The following is a 15,837-nucleotide window of genomic DNA, read 5'->3' on the forward strand; positions in this document are numbered from 1 at the left end:
AGCGACTCACGCTACAATGCGACGATATGCTAGAATCGCTAATCGATATCACATTCTATTTAAATTAGAAAGTCATTTTATTAACCATTAGACAAACTAACAATACGCTAGTTAGCCAAAACCTGCGATGCGACAAATTACTATTATTGACATGCATTCGACACGATTGCGAAGTTATCACAATTAAAACAGGATCAGACGTATCTGCTATGCATACACATTGAATACGTACTCGTTCACGATTCAATACGATGGTATCCCGTGTGGCCACAATCCATCTCACCACGAACCAGTCCTGCACGACGCGCAATGGTGCGAGTGGCTGTGCCGAGGCTGCTCGAGCCGCGCTGGTCGCGCGAGGGCGCCGTGAGCCATGCCGGGGCCGCGCTGGCCGCCGCGCAGGCAAGCCACGCCGGGCCGCCGCGCCGGCTGGCCACGCCGGGGAGGGCGCCACGCCGGGGCCGAGCGCCGCAGGCGGGGGAGGCCGAGCCACGCCGGAACCGAGCGCCGCCGGGGCGTGGGGAGGGGAGCGCGCCGGGCGGGGCGAGGCCGGGCCGCGTCGGGACACCGCCATGGCCGGGGCCGAGCGCAGGCGCCGTGGCCGCCATGGCCGCAGGCGAGGCCACGAGGCGAGCGCCGCCGCGCGAGCGCGCGCGCACAGGGGAAGGGCGGGACGTCGAGCCGGGGCGGGCGCGCGACGGGGGCGAGCCGGGGGCCGCCGCGAACCGCGTGGGACGGGCGCCATGGCCGCGCGCCGGCGTGCCGAGACGCGCCGCGCCGGGCCGCGCTGGGCAGGGGGCAGGGCGGGGAAGCATGCCGGGCGAGGGACGGAGCGGGCGCGCCCGCGCCATGACCGGCCGGCCGAGGCCGAGGTGCGGGGAAGGAGGAGGGAGGGAGAGGGAAGGGAGACCAGGGGCTCACCTAGGCAGACGGCGGGCGGCGGCGTCGGGCGAGCCGGGGTCGGGCAGGGGAGCGGCGTGAGGGAGAGGAGGGATCGTGAGAGAGAGGGGTTTGGGGAGGGGGGCTGACGGGTGGGGCCCGAGGGGGAGGCGGCGGCGGCTGGGGGCACATCGGCTAGGGTTTGGGGGAGGGGCGTGCCGGTGCCGAGTGGGCCAGGTGGGCCGCGCGGCAATGGGCTGGGGGGGGGAAGCGCGCTACGTGGGCCGAGGGGGGGGGGAGGGGCTGGGCCGCGGGAAGGCCGGCCAAGGGGCTGAGGGGGGGGTTTCTTTTATTTATTTTTGCTTCCTTTCATTCTTTTTGAAAACATGTTTTAGTTTTTAATTCAAATTCAAACATGTTTCCTAAATTTTGAATAAATGCACCATCACAAAGGAAAAACATGCCTTGACATGCCATGCAACAATCAAGGACCCCTTTTTAGGGTTTTTACTGTACTAGGCTTAAACTTATATAAAACAAAATAACTCTTTGCTATTTAGGAAAAAAGAAAAGAAAAGTAAGGAAAAGAGAGGGTAACACCTGAATTTGGTGGATATTAGAAAAGAAATTTTATACCCCAAATTCAGGGTGTTACAAATCTAACCCCCTTAACAGAATCTCGCCCTCGAGATTCAAGGAGAGGCTAGCAAGAAGATGAGACTGGTTCGTTGGTTGTTCACAGCTTTCTTGAGTTGACCTTGACTCTACAAGCTTAACTTGTGGACTGTTGCTTTGACCTTTAGATGTTTGAGACCGATCGATGCAATTCTTGAGGTTCTCTTGGACCTGTGGGTTAGGAACCACACACGCTTCCGTTGTTTCACCTTAATCTTGTTTGTTGATGTTGATCACATTGTCTTCATCGGGGTTAGCGGCTAACCCCCTTAACAGGAGCGTTGATACACACTTGGTGAAGATGCTGCCGACTCTGATCTTGACTGATTTGGAGGAGTTGAAGGTTGCCAAATGGATAGGTGGGAGAGGAAAGAATAGCGAGAAAGGTAGGTATAGATGGATTAGAGACAGCAGGGGGAGAACCCAACTACTTAACCCTATGGCACTCAGCTAGCAAATTGATGTCATTGTGGACCAAGGGCCACAACACATCAACACTCATCGCAAAGAAGCAAATCAGTCATCACACAAGAACAAACAGCACAAGCATACAACAACAAACATTTCGTGGCTACACGTTAATGTTAACTAGATGGTGGTCTTTCCTTACAAAGGGGAAAACTTCTCTAAGGCCATCGAAAGGCAAGGGGAATGAGAGGGCGTGCACGATAGGGGCATGAGCATAATAAAGAATGAAGCTAAGTAAGGATTAAAACTGACAGGGAGAGAATGCAACCAAGGTCAGGATAGGTAAAACACCATCCTCAAATCGAGATGGGAAAGATGGCACTTCAAAAGGTAGGCATAGGATAGGCATCATGGAAAGATCTAGATATTAGGAAGGTAAGGGTGATACCGAGCAAAAGGTAAGACTTGCAATGTGACAGAGGAAAAGGGAACGGACAAGAGCGGGATGGGTAAGACAATACTCTTGAACTGAAACGAGGGAGGGGCTTTAAAATTCAGGGACGGGATAAGCATCAAGGTAAAGATCAAGGGGTGACAAGGGTTAAGGTGATAACAGGCAAACACAATCAAGGAGGTATCTTAGACAAAACTTGCGAGGCATCAAAGAAGGGGAAGCAATCAATGGTGAAGTAGGTGATGCATTATCCTCAAACAACGATGAAAAAGAGGGGGCTTTAAAGGGTAGGTTCAAAGTAAGCATGTGGGCAAGGGCATAGGTATCACGCGGGTTTTAAGGGTAATAACGGACAAGGATGTATTAGAGGAGGTAGATAGGCATAAGACAAAAGATACAAGTACCATGAAGAATGGAGTTAAGACCGGACCTGCAAAGGGAAAAGGAGAGGGTACGTCCAAGGGCCAGATAGGTGAGTAGTCACTTCCCAATTGAGATGGAAGAGAGGAGATTTTTAAGGAGCCAGAATAAAGATGAGTATCAAGGCAAGATCGACGGATGACAAGGAGGTGGTGATAGCAAATAAAACACATAGCAAAGGATGGAATTGAAACAAAACTTGTAAGGTGACCAGAAGTGAAAAGAAATCAAGGGAGAGGTAGGTAATCTCGCAACTCTCAAACTGGGTTGAAAGAAAGGGGAAGATTTAAAGGATAAGTTTAAGGTAAGCATTTAGGTAGAAGACATAAATATCGCAAGGGTCAAAGGCGATAATAGACAAGGGCATAAGGGAAAAGACGAAAGCACAGAAGAGCCAGTGGTATAAGTACAACAAGGAATGGAGGTATGTCAAGGCTTACACGGTAAAGAAGAGGATATAGCCAAGGGTGAGATAAGTAAAACATATCTCTCGAATTAAGATAGAAAAGAGAGGATTTCAACAAGCAGACCTAAGATAAGTATCAAGGCAAGATCTACAGATTACAAAGGTAAGGATGATATCAAACAAAAGCTTAACAAAAGATGAAGTTAAGATAAGACAAGACTTGCAAAGCGACAAAGGGAAAGGAAACGAACAAGAGCGGGATAGGGAAAATAACACTCTCAGATTGAAATGGAATAAGTGAGGCTAAAACAAAAGGTAAACATCATGGTAAATATGGAGAGAGGTCAAGGGTCAAAGGTGATAATAGGCAAGGATGTAAAGGAAGAGGTAAATGTGCATAAAAAACCAGGAATCTAGGTACAATCAAGAATAGAGATAAGATAAGTCTTGCAAGAGGTAAAGTATAGGATATAACCACAGGTGAGATAAGTAAGAGACCACGCTTGAACTGAACTAAGGTGGGAGATTGGAGGTTTTAGATAATGAACATAGCGTAATCACCAAGGTAAGATTGAGAGATGAGAAGGGTAAAGGCAATAAGAAACAAAAGCACAACAAAGAATGAGGTTACAAACTCGTGAGCCAAAGAAGAGGATACAACCAAGAGAAAGAAGGTATGAGACGAAAGAGGGGCGATTTTAAAGGGCAAGTATGAGACAAACATCAATGTAGGATATAGAGGTGTCAAGGGTGCATATGATAATAATTAAAAGCATAACAATGGATATAGTTAAGGCATGACTCGCGAAACGACAAAGTGAAGAAAACAATCAAGGGTCAGATAGGTAAGGTTCCAACAGAAGGGTTGAAGTAAAGATTCGTTACCGAGTGGAGTTACAAGGAAACAACGAGATTACCAAGGATATTCAAAGTAGAATTACCGCTCATGGATCATTAAGAAACAAGGGTGGTCAAGGGCACGTTAACTGAAATGTCTTAAACATATATTGAGATATAAAGGTAAGCACATATAAAAATAAGAGTATGCAAGATTCTAATGGTACGAGCATACCAAGACCAAGGGCATAGAAATTGTCGAAAGATAGCGACTTAACAACAGAATAAGAAATGATCCGAGAAGACAAGAAGGTCATGGACACATAAACTGAACTGTTTTAAATGGGCAATAGAGGTATAAGGGTAAGTACTTTAGATTAAGGGATAAGGGTATTAAAAATGCAAGGATACGAGCATGTCAATAACAAAATGGAATAGAGATGGTCAAATGGTAGCAATTTAATAATGGACGAGGAAAGAGTCCCAAAAGACTAAAGGCTATGGTCAGGGGGCATCTACAAAGATGTCGCAAGCACAAGAGCGAGGTCAGATCTAATAGATTGAGAGAAGTATAGACCATACTAAAATAAAATAATTTTGGCAAGGGGGCATATAGGAGCACAACATAAAATTAGTCGAGGTGACTAATATTTTGAAGCAGAACCAAGGATGGGGTGAAGTAATAGTCAATAAGTCCTTAAAACGACCAATGCTACTCTAGGTCAGCGGTCCTACAGTCAGCACGGCTTTGATACCACTTATGTCACACCCGGTTTTAGAAGGCAAACCGAATGCGAACCATGTACGTGCCAGGATCAGTTATTCACGTACACAGCAGTTACATAATATGGACATCATCACACAGTGCTCAAAATAGTATTAATAAGGGAAATAGTCGATTACATCATACGTCTGAGACGTCCATATAGTTCTTACAATAAATCAAAGTGCGGAAAAGAAACGTAGATAACGCGGCCTTCACAGGCAGCTGACTGGGGGTTGCCGCTAACCCACACCTAGAACTCGTCGTAGTCTTGGAACTCCTGGAAGTCTCCTTCCACAGCTTCATCTTCGCCTGAGCAGTGGTTGCAATGCTGACAACCTGGGGGGGGGTTTGGTGTGTAGAGCAAGGGTGAGTACACATCAACATACTCAGCAAGCATCCTGTTTGGCTGTAGTGGACTAGCTTTATGTGGGGATAAGTCAAGCAGTTGCTTTTAGTTGGTCAGATTATTATTTACTAGTAGAAAGCCAAGTTTTAGCATTAACCCAAGTTATTAACCCGATGTATCCTTTCCAAACGGAAAGAATACCACTTACCAATACCATAATCATAACCAGAACCATCAATCTCATAACCACCTGTACCACAATGTCTCTGATCAAGTACCACTAATCACTGGAGCTCCCTTGGCCGCTCATAACCGCGAGCACGGCTGATATATCAGTTTCATAACACTCTGCAGAGGTTGTGCACTTTACCCACAAGCCGTGATTCCCTCTTGCCTCGGGCCGATCAAACCCTTAAACACTACCAAGGTGAATAGGCAGGGTTTCACTACGTAGCCTTTACAAAGATTCCCCGGGGCTGTAGCCACCCGTTAGGTTTCCTAAATGCACCGCACTCCTCCCCAAGGGGCGAACCCAAACTTGGCAGAGCGAGCCGCATACACCGAGCCCCATTGACGGCACGACGGCTAAGTGAACTACATCCCGGATCCTCTAATTATTCAGCTAAGGGCACCCCATTCCACCCTCATGGTTGCACTGTTTTCCCGGGCGGTCATCCATAGAACAGGTCCTTACGGAGAGGCACTCGAGAAACCGCTCGAGTCCCCTTGAAAACCACAAGTATAATCATAAAGAAGAACGGGAAAACAGCGTATCATAGATAATCACATCATGTTCATTGATTAGAGTTGAGCAATAGCATCAGACTAAGTAGTAATAATCCGACCCAAATAGGTAAACAAGGACATGGATAACAAAAGCTAGTCAATCCTTAGGTATAAATGTGTAATGCGGGAGGTGAATTAAAGAATGAATAGGACAGAGATAGGTCAAAGGACACTTGCCTTTACCAAACAGATGTTCAGGGTCTTCAACTTTGTGGAACTCGAAGAGCTAGATTACTTGGTCGCCGAAGCTTGACCGTCGATTCCTCGAAGCTCGGAAATGGATCGCAGTCTATTCGCGACACACAACGAATACAAACAGGAACAAACAAACAAACATATATATACGTATAAGAACATAACACCATACAAGATAAAATGTAATAAAACATGCAATACGAAAAGAAACGCGTTACTACGGTCACGCGAGGAGAAAGAAACGTCGAACTCGAAGCTACGAGCGAGAAGGTATCGCGTTTACGCTAAACAAGTATCGACTATAATATTTAGTTCGACATGATTATATTAATCTACCTTTATTAAATGTAGATTAAAACTACTACTTTGTTCCGACTGAAATACTATTTTAATAGTTAATGATTACTCAAACAGCTAATTAACTGACCTGAACCAAAATAATCGAACCGCCTAATCTCGCGCGTGGACAACGCGCGATACGCGCGAACGTCGAGCGACAACGCGTGCGGACAGCACGCGCGACACTCGCGATCGACACACGCGAAAAGCGCGTGACAAACACATAATTAACATTATAAAATTGATTCGATTGAGTTGTTAATTGAATGACCGACCAATAAATAGGAAATCACTTATTTAACATTAACGAAGTGACACAACGATTTTATTAAAGTGCGTGAATAGCGACTCACGCTACAATGCGACGATATGCTAGAATCGCTAATCGATATCACATTCTATTTAAATTAGAAAGTCATTTTATTAACCATTAGACAAACTAACAATACGCTAGTTAGCCAAAACCTGCGATGCGACAAATTACTATTATTGACATGCATTCGACACGATTGCGAAGTTATCACAATTAAAACAGGATCAGACGTATCTGCTATGCATACACATTGAATACGTACTCGTTCACGATTCAATACGATGGTATCCCGTGTGGCCACAATCCATCTCACCACGAACCAGTCCTGCACGACGCGCAATGGTGCGAGTGGCTGTGCCGAGGCTGCTCGAGCCGCGCTGGTCGCGCGAGGGCGCCGTGAGCCATGCCGGGGCCGCGCTGGCCGCCGCGCAGGCAAGCCACGCCGGGCCGCCGCGCCGGCTGGCCACGCCGGGGAGGGCGCCACGCCGGGGCCGAGCGCCGCAGGCGGGGGAGGCCGAGCCACGCCGGAACCGAGCGCCGCCGGGGCGTGGGGAGGGGAGCGCGCCGGGCGGGGCGAGGCCGGGCCGCGTCGGGACACCGCCATGGCCGGGGCCGAGCGCAGGCGCCGTGGCCGCCATGGCCGCAGGCGAGGCCACGAGGCGAGCGCCGCCGCGCGAGCGCGCGCGCACAGGGGAAGGGCGGGACGTCGAGCCGGGGCGGGCGCGCGACGGGGGCGAGCCGGGGGCCGCCGCGAACCGCGTGGGACGGGCGCCATGGCCGCGCGCCGGCGTGCCGAGACGCGCCGCGCCGGGCCGCGCTGGGCAGGGGGCAGGGCGGGGAAGCATGCCGGGCGAGGGACGGAGCGGGCGCGCCCGCGCCATGACCGGCCGGCCGAGGCCGAGGTGCGGGGAAGGAGGAGGGAGGGAGAGGGAAGGGAGACCAGGGGCTCACCTAGGCAGACGGCGGGCGGCGGCGTCGGGCGAGCCGGGGTCGGGCAGGGGAGCGGCGTGAGGGAGAGGAGGGATCGTGAGAGAGAGGGGTTTGGGGAGGGGGGCTGACGGGTGGGGCCCGAGGGGGAGGCGGCGGCGGCTGGGGGCACATCGGCTAGGGTTTGGGGGAGGGGCGTGCCGGTGCCGAGTGGGCCAGGTGGGCCGCGCGGCAATGGGCTGGGGGGGGGAAGCGCGCTACGTGGGCCGAGGGGGGGGGGGAGGGGCTGGGCCGCGGGAAGGCCGGCCAAGGGGCTGAGGGGGGGGTTTCTTTTATTTATTTTTGCTTCCTTTCATTCTTTTTGAAAACATGTTTTAGTTTTTAATTCAAATTCAAACATGTTTCCTAAATTTTGAATAAATGCACCATCACAAAGGAAAAACATGCCTTGACATGCCATGCAACAATCAAGGACCCCTTTTTAGGGTTTTTACTGTACTAGGCTTAAACTTATATAAAACAAAATAACTCTTTGCTATTTAGGAAAAAAGAAAAGAAAAGTAAGGAAAAGAGAGGGTAACACCTGAATTTGGTGGATATTAGAAAAGAAATTTTATACCCCAAATTCAGGGTGTTACACTAAGAATAAGACACTGATGAACAAAAAACATACAAATAAATAATAATAAGTATCACCACAAGCCTTCCTAACAAAAATACCCAAAATAAAATATATGCAAACCTTTAAGCTGTTATAAGCAAGGCTGACTGCAAGTTGATCCTTCGGCATTGCAGATAGACCAAGTTCAAGCTTCGGATAACCCATTTTATCCATTATTTCCCGGCAAACATCTACCTTTTTGTTGTCCGACAGGCAATAAAGGTAATCATCTTCGTCGTTTCCTCCATATACTAAGGACACTCAGGGATATTTCAGGTCCTTTGCATAATATTGAACTTCGGCAATTTGCTCTTCTGCCAATTGTTTCCCTGAAGCATGGCAAACAATGTATCTAAAGTCGCCACGAAAAAACGCTTCGGCTATCGGCATTGTTAGCTTCTCCGGAAGACCTTCTTTTACTTGCTCCGCTAGCTTAGTCTCTAAAGGATCGTCCTCAGCGCAGGCAGGAAGAGCGCTTACAACAACTGCTTCTCCTAATTCTTCAATTTTATCCTCAGAAGCCTTGATAGAAGCAGAAGTCGGCACCTTCGAAGATCTCAGAACAGCATCCAGAACGCTGGCCATTCTCCTTCCTCTTCTAGGAGTTGACGTGGGAGCGATTGCTGACTTTGACAACCCCATCGTTGTTGGGGGGCTCTGCAGCTTCGTTTGCTGCTCTGCCTTTGAACTCTCTGGTTCTGTTTCTTCTACATGAGCGACAGTAGCTTCGGCAGTCACAGCGAGAGTTATCTCTGCAGCCGAGGGGGGTAGCTTCCACACTTTCAACAACTTCCAACTTTTCTGAATTAGGCAATGCAACAGTCCTCTCTAAAGAATGCAACTTTGGCTGATGAATTAAAACTTTATCCCTTTTTGGTTTCGGCACGGCAGAAGAGGCTGTAGATGTGATTTTCCTCTTCGTTCCTTCTTTCCGTGCGGGAAAGCAATAGTAAGGATAGACAAATCCAATTACATCGAAAACTCTATTTAGTCTCCTTTTGCCTCGAGCACCGAAGGCAGTGTTCATGGCTTCGTCCTCTACCTTCGTATACGCCCCCAGCAGCTCATCACTGGTCGCCTCAGCGGCTTCGAGCCATTCGTTATTTGGCTCGCCAAACTGACTTCTATAGCGATAGCTATACTTCAGGTAAACCAGGCCACCTTCACTGGAACCAGAAACGGTCTCTTTCGGCATCTCCCAATCATTAACAAGAGGCCATACCTTAAAGGCAATGTGCTCCTGAACCAAATCTTTGCTGCCAATGTAGGTGCACACTATGTTGAAGACCATAAAACATGCTTGTGCTTCGTTTCCACCTACGATCGAAGGTCTCCTGATGCCGAAGCGTTATCATATGGGGCACTGAATTATGCTCTTCACATAATCCCTTTCACTCATATCATTTTTAATAAAAAACCATTGTTTCATCCATGAGCCCGACCATTTTTTCCAAAACGTTGGCATAGGACACCTCACATCAGACCGGTACACAAAGGAATAACATCCGAAGTTGTTATGATATTGCTCTTTCCCAACCGCCTTTGTCTAGTAGGACAATTCGTGAATATTGCAGAAGCAGTTGGCGTCTGGCTCCAGCCCTTGGCTCCTCATAGCCTAAATGAAAACTCCAACTTTAATCAAAGCTTTAGGAGTAAGCTAATGAAGGTATATTTCAAATGTTTTCAGCACTTAGACTAGCATCTACAATGGAAAGCGAAACCCAACCTTTATAAAACTTTTGAATACCACCACTTCATCTGCCTCAGGAAGAGGAATAGTATTGTCACCTCCTGCCCTCACTACGGATATATCATGGAAATATTTGCCCTTCATCACTTCAATATGCCATGCTTGACAGTGGATTTTCCAAAAACAACATGACTTGGCCTCCATGGACTTTTTTCGGCATCTTTGTTCTCACTCTCAACATAAAAACTTTCGCTATCACTTGAGTCTCTAGACAGCCCCGCTAGCATCTCATGAGTAATCTTCTCAACATTGGTCCTTTCCATGGCTTTGTAGAAACCAACAAGTGCAGGATCCATGCTTTTCTTCTCTTCGGCCATTTCAGCGATATTTACAGCAAAAAGCTGAAGCTCAAAAAACAATTGCGGTCGTAGAGATGGAAAGCTAAAACGACAAACACATCACAAAGCTTGATAGCACAAAAAACATTTTCAACGCAAGCCCTCATATATATACGCAAAGCACCACTAAGCGGTGGGACCCATAATACAGAATGTCTCGCTAATCTAGTGAAGGGAAGGTGTTTTTTCGAACCTTTGGCTAAAGGCCTTCGTTCATTTCACAGTCTGAATTTGTTACAAAGAAACAAATTAATACTGCGAGGGGCTACTGTTGAGGGCCTTCCTCTTCTGAAGGTCCTAAAAAACATAGCTAATTGTTTACTTTCAGCATATTACTGAATAATACAAGACCTTCGTCACTAGACGAGCTTCAGCATAACACAAGAGAGGTACAACGAAGCACGATTCATCAAGCAGCCTTCATCACGGCGAAACAATGAGTCGATGCAAGGAGAAGGTGTTGCTCAAGTTATTGAATACAAATGGCGATTTTATCCTTGTGGCATCTTGTAAACTCTATATATAGTTGTTAAGGGCATAAATGTAATAACACACGAACCCTTACGGTTGCTTATAAATAGATGAACAGTACCCCCGTACTATTCACACTGGATTGTAATTGCTCTCGCATCATCACATTCGAACAAGCCGAAGGTATCAATGTAATATAAGTTCTGATAATGTTTATATGTTTATCATGGAATAAATATATAAATGGATAACACATCTCGTGTGTATAAACTCTTATTTCTTATGAATAATCAAGACATGCCCTTCATGGCCTTCATCTGAAGATCATTATATTCGAGAGGAGATAATGCTTCGAAGGACGAAGGTCCTTAATGTTTGACAATTGTGTTGCCTTGTTATTGATTCACAGCATTTGAGAACAAGTGACCAACACTTAGAGTAAAGTTGAATTAGCTATCCCTTTAATATACTCTCTCATATAATTTACATTAATCAACATGGAATTTAGTTTTTTTTTATTATTTAGTCGCATAAATCTTCTGAAAACCATATCTTTATAATCATAACTCAGAATTTAGTGATTCTTGAACCTAAGATCTCGTAGCAGTGCGTAGAATGGTATGGGATGCCCTTGGCTGACTAATTAGGAAAGCTAGTGGAGGACTACCTTATCCGAAAGGGGCAAGGGCGGTAGAGGAGCTGCGGTATAGGGAGGTTCTTGGGTCGATCATGCCACGATGGATTTTCGGACGAGGGATTCCTATATTGCCCTTCTCAAAAACCGTAGCGATTTTTCTAAAGCTAGTGAAACTTTGTAAAGGCCTCATAGTGCTACCCTGCCTCGTCTCCTCGACATAGATGAATGGGAAGTCGCGATCCCTTGGCAAATGGGTAACACGACTTGTGGGGAAAGATGCACAACCTCTGCAGAGTGTAAAACTTGTATATCAGTCGTGCTCACGGTCATGAGCAGCTCGGACCCTCACATGATTAAATTATGGAATTAAACTTAATCTTTCATTTGCATTGCATTGTGGGTGTAATACCCAACTTTTGGAATATAAAAGAAAGGGATAAATCTTTATGTGTATTGCCTTCTATTTCATGAGAATCATTAAGGAGCATATTTAAAGTGAATAATTCTCTAATAAAACATAAATAACCCGTGCATCATGCTGGAGTTTGGTTTGTTTGTGAATTTAATAAAATAGTAAGAGGGACAAAAATATAATAATAAGTGGAGAATTTGGATTTGACCCAAAAGTGCAAAATAGAAAAATTGGAGATAATATAGAAAGAGAGAAATACTATACAAAACAAAATAAATTTATAAATAAATACATTATTCCCATACTATGTTCAAACCAAACATTTAATGTGAAAATGAAATTGCCACAAACTTTGAATTTAAAGTGGAATTGAAGTATGTAATTGGAAGGGAAATAAAGAAAATAGAAAATAAAAAGAAAAGAAGAAGGGAAAGGAAAACGCCGTCTGGCCCAATTCCGCAATTCGGCCCATCTTCGGCTCCCCTGTGCGGCCTGGCTGAGCCGATGCGCCGACATGCAGGCCGCATCGTTCAGTCGCAAGCCCAACTCCTTTAGTCGCTGGTCCCGTGGACCCACCTGGTCGATTCTCGCTCTCCTTCCCCGACGCTGGAATGTGGGCCAGACCGCAAGCCTCTCGTGCGGGTTCTCTCGTCGTCATGTGGGGCCCGGTCATCATCCTGTTACCGCAACCCCCATGACCAAGCATGTCGCCGAGTAATGGAAGCCAGGAATGCCAGAGCTACTGGTGGCTGGACTCTCCGAACCATGCGACATATGACCTGGCGCTGCACCCTGGTCTTCATTAAAACTGTGCGTTCCTCTCTTCTCGCGACGCCAGCCACATACTCGCCGCCATCGCCCGTGAGGAGAGGAACGACCGCCGCCTGCCATCTTCGCAATTGCTGTCGATTCAATCTCGGGGAAAGGCGCTCGAGCATTGATGATTGACCATGGAGCACGTCTGAGACTCACCCACGCCTGGAACGGTCTTGAGGCATCAGAATTTCTCGCCTGAGGTCGTATTCCGCCGCGGAATCATGCCACGCCGTGGGCAGGGTGTCTCCACGGGTGAATTCTCGGTGAGTTACCCTCCAACGATTCGCGCTTACTCCGCATCATTTACCGTGTAACGGCGCTAAGTTTATGTCGTCAGCTCGACCACGGGCATGCGTCACCTATGGCGTCGACGACGGAGCTGGCCACCGTCGTCGCGTTTTGTCGCTAGTAGGGGCGAACGATCTCGGCCGTCGATCTATCCGGGGACGGTTAGGATTAGAGCAACCTTTACCCGTTCGTCCGATTCAATCTGATTCACTGGTTTAGAATCCAACAGATCGGATTAGAGTTCATATACCTCAAAGCGTGGTCAGATCTAGGTCATCAATCTTAATCGTACGACTTCGATTCAATGAAGGGTCAGATTTAACCTGCACCGTAGATCTTCGATCCTACGACAACCATTTTATACCGGTTCAAGCGACGGCTGATCTAATCTGGCGCGTCTGTTTCTGATAGGACGGCCGGTATCACGCCATACCCCTTCGTTGTGCACATTTTGCAGAAAAGCCCTTCAGGTTTTATGTAATCAACCCACGGTCCATCCTGGTAGATGACTGAGTCTAAGGAGTTTTTATAGATTGGCCCTTGTACTTTACCGAAATTGGCGCGCAAACCAGAGAACCGAGAAAATGGAAAATTGATATTAGAACTTGATTTTTAATACAAAAATAATTCCAGAAACTTGTATAAGTCATATTAAATTCATTTTAGCCCCAAATTAATTCATTCTAGAGACATTAATTTTATTTTAATATTGTTTATCACCTAGTAACTTTTTTAGCCATGAAATTGGAATTAAAATTATTCACCTGAATTACTCTATTCCAAGTACAAAATAACTTCAGAAATTCATAACTTAATAACCGTAGATCCGAATTTAGTGATTCTTGTTTCTACGATCTCGTTACGCAACATAGAATATTATCATGCATTATGTTCTACTGTTTGGTGTAATGTTAATTTTTGCTATACCATGTTTGTTTGTTGCGAGTAGACGAGCCAGCCACAAAGGATCCAGGGGTTCAACAGGTGGAGACTGCTGAGCAGGAGCTCGTTGAAGGCAAGTTGTGCCCGTGATCACTTCTTTTTACCCAGTCATGTTCTTATTAATCATAATGATCTGTATAGGTTAATTTTGATGGGACCCAATAGGTTACCCTAGTTTGGCTATCTTTATACCTTGTTTTACCACTGAATTTTTGGGTAGTACATGCTATTGCTTTATGTGGTTTTGGGTATGGAGATATACATTACTCATGATTACAATTTTTATTATCAGTTTATTATTTACTGTTCATGATAAGATCATTATGTTAATGGGAACATGGAGAACCACCCGGGAAAACAGTGCTACCATAAGGGTGGTATGGGACGCCCTTGGCTGACTAACTAGGAAAGCTAGTGGAGGACTACCTTACCCGAAAGGGGCAAGGGCAGTAGGGGATTGGTCAGTGTAGGGAGGTCCTTGGGTTGATTTTGCTGCGATGGCGGTCAGGCAAGGATCCCTACACTGGAGCTTCCTAGAAACTGTAGCGGGTTTTCTAAAGCTAGTGGAACTTTGTAAAGGCCTCGTAGTGGAACCCTGCCTCGCTTCCTTGGTAGAGGTGTATGGGGTCCGATCAACCTAGTGGCAAATGGGTAACACGACTTTTGGGTAAAGATGCGCAACCTCTGTAGAGTGTAAAACGGGTATACTAGCCGTGCTCACGGTCATGTGCAGCTCGGATACTCACATGATTAATTTATGGAATTAAATTCAATTTATCATTTGCATCGCATTGGGATTATTTATTATTATTATGACTTACTATTACTATGGTTTGGTATTTACTTACATTTAGTAACTGCTAATAAAATTTTGACCAACTTATAAAAGCAATGCTCAACTTTAACCTTTATTTATTGATCAGCCTTAGACTTCACATGAACTCCCACCTTTGGTGAGTTCATGCACATTATTCCCCACAATTGTTGAGCTAGGATCTTTTGTGAGCTCACTCTTGCGATCTATAAACCCCCCACGGGTGAAGAGCAGGTGGTCGAAGATGAACTACACAACGAGGAGTTCGACTTGATCTAGGTGGCATCTCCTAGTCAGCTTTGTGGCTCGATGTAACGCCCAGTTTGTAATATATAATAAAAGTGGAAAAAATCATTTCCTATATTTTATGTGTGCATTGAAATTACTTATCATCACATGAGAACACCATATTCAATATATATATATATATATAGATAATAAAAAGATATACCCTTAAATATGCATCATGCTGGATTTTATTCTATGTGCATTTTGTGACAACATATAATAATGTGAGAAAGAAATATATTAATACCCAAATGGGAATTTAAGATTTGAAAGAAATTCTAGAATTTGAGAAGGAGAAGATATATAAGGATTTAAGATAAAAACAATGTCCATATAAATATATCTCCAAATCGATACTGCCACGTTTCCGCCTAACCGCGCGGACTGAGGCTCGCACGCCATCACCTCTGGTAAGATTACCCTTGATCGACTCCCCTCGGTATGCGCACTCCGTTGGCGTTGCGGATTAGAAATTTTGGGCGTGAGTGCGGGGCATTGTGGGCTCTGGCGTTGTGCGCCGCCGTGGTGTGTTTTCCGCCGCCGTTGGCGAGGTTCTTTGTAACACCCCTGGTGTTACTATAACTAAAACTTGAGCATGGCATCATGAGCATTGGCATTGCATATGTTTGACACATCTAGAGTGCATTCACTAGGCAAAAATTTCAAACA

This window comes from Zea mays, chromosome 9 (assembly GCF_902167145.1).
Source record: "Zea mays cultivar B73 chromosome 9, Zm-B73-REFERENCE-NAM-5.0, whole genome shotgun sequence".
Classification (NCBI taxonomy): Eukaryota; Viridiplantae; Streptophyta; class Magnoliopsida; order Poales; family Poaceae; genus Zea; species Zea mays.